The sequence below is a fragment of the Hylobates moloch genome, unplaced genomic scaffold (genome assembly GCF_009828535.3).
Source record: "Hylobates moloch isolate HMO894 unplaced genomic scaffold, HMol_V3 SCAFFOLD_20, whole genome shotgun sequence".
NCBI lineage: Eukaryota > Metazoa > Chordata > Mammalia > Primates > Hylobatidae > Hylobates > Hylobates moloch.
Window position 1 is genome coordinate 47,300,565 of NW_026652295.1, and position 6,994 is coordinate 47,307,558.

Genomic DNA, 6,994 nt, shown 5'->3' on the forward strand with positions numbered 1-6,994 from the left:
TGAAACATCCACTTTGTAAAGCAGTTTGGACATTTCTTATAAAGTTAGACAAGAAAGTTCACAATTTAGTGTCTAATGAAATGGTGAAAGAAAAAAAGGAAAACTAAGAAAGTAAAGACTCAAAGACATTTCAGTCACAAGTTGCTATTAAGATATAGCAATAATACAGGAGTTTTTAAAACATTACTTTTAGGCAGCTAGAAAGGGTAAAAGAGTTCTGGGTGGAATTTTCCTTTAATAAAAAGCAGCCCCAAATCATTTCTTCTCTAGCAGAAAGCAGCCTGGAGAGTCAGGCATAAATATGCAAACTAGAAGCTTTTATATGTAAATGTCGGCAGCTGTACCTGGAAGCTAGGTACATTCAAAATGGTGTTTTCCACTCTTTTCCTTGTCACCACACGTGCTAGTATTATGGCACCCACCAAGTAAAACCACGTGTTCAGGCACCATGGAGACTGCCAGGTAGAGGTCGTATTTGCATAAGAATAATAAAGACTAGTGTGGGAGGGCCAGTCTTTACACGGGATATGTAAATGGTACACCTGGTCAAACCAATCCCCTTGGCCCTATGTAAATTAATCACCACCTCCTCAAGCATCTGTACAAAATCGATTGCCTTCCACCCAACCAGAGACCTTCTCTTGGGAGACCCACTTCTCAGCCCGAGGAAGCCCTTTCTTTCTCTCTTCTATTTTGTTTATTAAACTTTCTGCTCCTAATTCCATTCCTCATGTGTGTCCATGTCCTGAATTATTTCTCAACAGAGACAAAGAACCAGGGTATATACCCCAGACAATGAGCCATTTCAGCAAGATGTAATAGGAGAAACATGTACTCAAGTCCTGCAGGCTCCCTCTTCCTTTAGGTGTCCTTGGCCACACTGTGCCTATGTTTTTATGTCTACAAAGTAGAACTACTACTACAAGCCCCAAGAATGTAATAGGTTTCAAATAAGTTAATAAATTTTAAATACTTTCAGAGGATTTTATAATCAAATGTAGACTTATACTACATATATGATTATATTGAAAAAGTTGAAACTCTCTCTAAGGAGAGTCAGTCTGTGCCACTGAAAGAAGAAAGTGATTTATTTTAAAATATACGGTACACAAAATGGGTACAGATTTTGTTTTCTTCAGAAATATTACTTCATATCCATATCCAATGTTGTATGTTATCAACACCACCATTGGAGTAGTATAGAGGGATTCTTTGTCATGACATGTAATTACTTAATTCTATTCAATTTCATATGGTTTTTCTACCTGCCAACTTTTCTCTTTTGACTTAGTGTATGTGTGTGCATGTGAATGTCTGTGTGTTCATGTGTGTGTGTTTATATTTGAATGCATCTTCAGTCATGGTACTGCTACCGGAAAAAAACTAAGCAGCTGAATTTTCTGTATACTATGACACTATGAAACTAAATATTCTTATACCTTCGATCTACCTATTGTGAAAATAAAACAAATTTTCTATATTTAGACTGCAAAGTAAAATATAGTGGAAGAAATATAGTGCATAAAGTGGACGAAAAGAAAGAAATGTAGTTTATATAGATCATGTCAGTGGCAAAGATGAAGGAACAGGAACACGGGATAGTTGATAAGTCAAGAGAAGAAAGACATTTAGTCAAACAACAGAGATTGTGAAAAAAATTATATAAAATTAACAGACAGAAAACTTTATTACATCTATTACACCTTCCTAACAATGTCTATGAATAACTAATGTAATATTTTTAAAGACTTTAAAATGCTGCATCAATTAGAAAATGTAAAAATAGATTGGACAAATAATCAGAGATGAATCATGAAGACGAATCTTTCCTTCAACCTCCAGATCTTATCCCCTTTGAAGATTACTTTATGGTGTGAAAACTGGGGCCCACAAATCACTAAACTAAAGGGAAAAGTCAGTGTGGGAACTACTTAGGGCAAACCTGCCTCCCTTTCTATTCAAAGCCACCCTCTGCTCACTCAGTTACATCCATATCTGATTGCCTCCTTTGGAGAGGCTAACAGAAACTCAAAGGAATGCAACCATTTGTCTCTTATCTACCCGTGACCTGGAAGGCCCTCCCCACTTCGAGTCTTCCTGCCTTGCTTTGAGTTGTCCCGCTTTTCCAGACTAAACTAATGTTCATCTTGCATATGTTGATTGTTTCACGTATGCCTAGCATATGTTGTTAGATGTCTCATGTCTCCCTAAAATGTAAAACCAAACTGTGCTCTGAACACCTTCGGCACATGTCGTCAGGACCTCCTGAAGTTGTGTCATGGGCGTGTGTCCTCAACCTTGGCAAAATAAACTTTCTAAATTAACTGAGACCTGTCTCAGATTTTCAGGGTTCACAATGGTAACTGCTTTTCAGTTAGTAAACTTAAGCTGCAAGCTTTCTTCATCAGTGGTTCAGTTAACATATGTTCTTTATCCTAAGTTTATTTTAAAAGCAAAATTTCCTCCCCAAAAGCTTTCTTTGTAATTTTATCTTAGCTAAAACAGTGTCCTCTTAGATGAAATTAATATTTTGTTTCTCATTTCACCATGAGAAATAGCTATTTCTCATAATTAAGTCAGTTTCTTGATTTCAAGATTATTCTCATTTATCCGATCCTAAATTAGTTTAAAATTAATCACTACAAATAAAATGAAATTTAATTAAAAACCAATTTAACCACTTCTTGAAGAGCTAACTATTCATTAAAATTTCCAAGCTAGATTTCACACTATAATACAATAAAATTTTTGGTCAGTGACAATCAAGTGATATTATACTTCAGTGTATCCAAAAAATAAAAATTAAAAATTGGGCAGCAATGCACCTGCTTAATAATAAATATCATCGCTTCAAGGTATTTAATCTCTAAGTAAACAAGAGTGCAAATTATTTTAACTGATGAACATTTAAGTCCATGTCCGATTGTAATATCCCATCCAAGTCCCTGTTTTATTTTTTTAGAAATGCTATGTATATTTTCACTATTAGGCAAGGTGATATAGTTTGGCTGTGTCCCACCCAAATCTCACCTTGAACTGTAATAATCCCTATGTGTCAAGGGTGGGGCCAGGTGGAGATCGTTGAACTATGGGCGTGGTTTCCCCCATTCTGTTCTCGTTGTAGTGAATAAGTCTCATGAGATCTGATGGTTTTAAAAATGGGAGTTCACCTGCACAAGCTCTCTTGCCTGGCGCCATGTAAAACAAGCCTCATTAGCCTTCCGCCATGATTGTGAGACCTCCTTAGCCATGTGGAACTGTGAGTCCATTAAGCCTCTTTTTCGTTATAAATTACCCAGTCTCAGGTATGTCTTTATTAACAGCATGAGAGCAGACAAACACACAAGGTATTGGATATAAATAAGGTTTACCCTAAAGGAGTTTATAATCTGTTTGGGAGATATGACCTACACATGAAAATTCAGAAAGCAAGAGCAAAATTAAAATTAAAGAAATAGGAAAGGCAGTATTGTAAAGTAAGTGGTAGAGAAAGAGTAAAAAGCTAAAAAGGGTAAAAGAGTTCTAGGTGGAATTTTCCTTTAAAACAAAGCAGCCCCAAACTATTTCTTCTCTAACAGAAAGCAGCCTGAAGAGTCAGGCATAAAAATGCAAACCAGAAGCTTTTATATGTAAATACTGGCAGCTGTACCTGAAAGCCAAGTACATTCAATATGGCGTTTTCCACTCTCTTCTTTTTTTTTTTTTTTTGAGGGCGCAATCTCGGCTCACTGCAAGCTCTGCCTCCCGGGTTCACGCCATTCTCCTGCCTCAGCCTCTCCGAGTAGCTGGGACTACAGGCGCCCGCCACCACGCCCGGCTAATTTTTTGTATTTTTAGTAGAGACGGGGTTTCACCGTGGTCTCGATCTCCTGACCTCGTGATCCGCCCGCCTTGGCCTCCCAAAGTGCTGGGATTACAAGCGTGAGCCAACGCGCCCGGCCCCCACTCTCTTTTCCTTGTCACCACGTGCGCCCGTATCATGGCGGCCTCCAGGTAATACCACACTGTGCATGCATCCTGGCAGAGCTCCAGGCAGAGGCACGTTTGCATAATAAAAGACTAGGATGGGAGGGCCAGGCTTTTCACGGGCTATGTAAATGGCATACCTGGTCAAACCAATCCCCCAGCCCTAGTAAATCAATCACCACCTACTCAAGCCTCTGTACAAAATCGATTGCATTCCATCCCAAACAAACACATTTGAGTTCAAAGAAGAGATCCAACTGAGCTGGAGTGCCACAAGGACACCTGTTATGCCAGCGTTTGTGCTATATGCTGGGAACACAAAAGAATGAGACATATCCTTGTCTGCTAGGTGCTTGAAGTCTAGTTAATGAACTAGAAGATGTGACCAATAAACCATATGAGCTGAATCTAAAAGTATACGTGTAATGTAAATATGTATACAAAAGAGAGAGGCTCCTGGCAAACATAAAGAATGGGGAAGGAGAGTAGTGTTTTTGAACAACTGTGGGCTCAGCACTTGACATACCTCTTTCATCTCCACAATACTGCAAAATCATTACTACTATTATCCCCTTTTTCTAATGAGAAGACAAGTTAAAACAAGTGAAAGAACTTGCCACAAATTATTCAGCTTATAAAGTGGCAGAGGTAAGATCATAATTTGAGCCTATCTGGCTACAAATCCCCTCTCATAGGTATAAATATTAAGAAGGGAGTCCTTTTCCACACGTTTTATGTGAGCAGAAAGTTAGTAGTCACCTCTCTCGGGTACAGGTCTGTGATTATAAAATCCCAAATCTCCTATATTACTTGTGTATTCATTTCTTTTAATTATTGTGTAACAAATTACCATAAATATAACATTTTAAAATACATTACTTGTTTATTTATTTTATATATATTTTATTTATATATTTTTTGAGTTCGAGTCTTACATTGCTGGAGTGCAGTGGCACGATATCAGCACACTGCAACCTCCGCCTCCTGGATTCAAGTGATTCTCTTGCCTCAGCCTCCCAAGTACCTGGGTTTATAGGCGGATGCCACCAGAGCCAGCTAATTTTTTAATGTTTTTGTAGAGACAGGGTTTTACCATGTTGGCCAGGCTGGTCTTGAACTCCTGACCTCAAGTGATCCTCTCGCCTCAGCCTCCCAAAGTGCTGGGATTACAGGCATGAGCCACTGTGCCTGGCCCAACACTTTAAAATACTCCATTTATGTGAGTCAGGAGTCTGGGAACATAACTGGGTTCTTTGTTGAGAGTCTCACTGGCTGCAATCAATGTGTCAACCAGGCTACAATCTCATTTGAAATTAAGGGTACTCTTCCAAGTTCGTGTGGTTGTTGGCAGAATTTAATTTCTTGCAATTGTAGCACTGAGGCCCTCAGCTCCTAGAAGCTGCCTTTTGTTCCATGCCACCTCTCATTCTCCATGGCAGTTCACATCTTAGCTGCTTGTTTCTTCAAGGTCAGCAAGAGAGTTTGTCACTCAGGGAAGGCCCAGTCATCTTGTCAAGGGTTTTCACCTGATCTCTCCTGATAACCTCCCTTTTGATACTTCTAAACCACTGGTTTGGGAACCTTAACTATATATGCAAAATTTCTTTACCTTTGCAATATAACATAACCTAATCAAGGGGCTGACATTTCATCTCATTTGCCCTATTCTACTGATTAGCTGAAAGTCAAGGGCCTTGTTCACATTTAGGAGAAGGGGGTTAAACAACATTATAAATACCAAAAGGCGAGGATAATGGGAGCTCACCTTAGGGTCTGTCTGCCACATCTTCCTTCACAACTTTGTGCATGCTATCCTTCAGTGTTTCTCTGCAGAGTAAATACAGGAAGAAGAGCAATAAAGGATCATTCTGGATGCATAACTCCTGCTTGTCAACCTTTCACTAGAAAGTAGGTATGAGAGAAGGAAATAGGAAGCATTTACCAAGGGCAGATATCAGGTAACAACTATGTTTTAAGTCCTATACTTGAAACTTGGGCACTGAGCAGGTCCCAGACATCACCTAATGAAGCTCTTATCACACAAGTACTGTAGCATATTAATTGAGCATCATTTGAAGCACCAGAGATTAGAATGCCACTAGACATAATGCTATGTGGATTCAAAAGCAGTAATGGTGAAAACAGTTTGAACTCCCTACGTCTACTAGAAGAGATAGCAAACGAGTAGCTGTTCTTTAGAGAACTAGTTTTATTATTAATGTTTTATGGGTTTTCCAGTGAAGACCAGAGAACTTGCTAGACAAATTCTAAAAGAGCTGTAACACTGGATAACTTGTTTTGATGGAGGCATGTGGGAGAGAAGTTGGGAATGGTTGATTGATTTGGAAAGAAAATTCACATACTGGATGATCAAGTCATATGAAGCTTATATGTTTTAAATGATGTTTGAGTCTCTAGTGTGACTAATGAGGAGCCCTAGAGGATATTTTCCACAATTCAATGGCTCAGTGTATGTCTGTCACCACAGCTTAAGTGAATCCAAACCAATGAGCCACTATATCATAATCATGGAAGGCCATTTCATGGCAACTCACAGACTTCATTCTAAAACGTGCAGCAAGATCCATCCAAGATTAAGGCTGACTACATCCAAAGATCAAGCAAAATTGAGTCAACAATGACTATGTGACGTGTTTAACACAGGCCTGATCGTCATTAGTTTATACCCAAGGCACTCAGTTTGCTCTATATTCATACCATTTATTTCCTCTGATAAATATCTCTAATACAGACAGCAGAGTGGTTGTTGACTTTCACTTTCAACATCTAAGAATAAGTTCACCCTCTGAGGATAGGTCTGGTTGGCTTTCATCAGCATCAGATGTATTACTTAGGAAGCCACACATACCAAGGAATTCCAAGTACTCCACAAAGAGAATGCAAGCTGGAAGAATTAGTGCAATAACTAAACTACCTACTGAACTGTAACACACCCACAAACTTCAATTTCTCTCTCTAGTTACATATCTACTGTTGTAATAATGTTTTACACCAAAGAAAACTTAAT

The 6,994-nt window shown here is 38.7% G+C and overlaps 1 non-coding gene across 1 annotated transcript; it reads right to left on the reverse strand.

Moving 5' to 3' along the window:
* Positions 1 to 6,191: 6,191 nt before the first annotated feature.
* LOC116460522 (U7 small nuclear RNA) lies at positions 6,192 to 6,253 on the reverse strand. The gene has a single exon (XR_004245827.1). It is a non-coding gene; the product is annotated as a U7 small nuclear RNA (small nuclear RNA).
* Between the last annotated feature and the right edge of the window lie 741 nt (positions 6,254 to 6,994).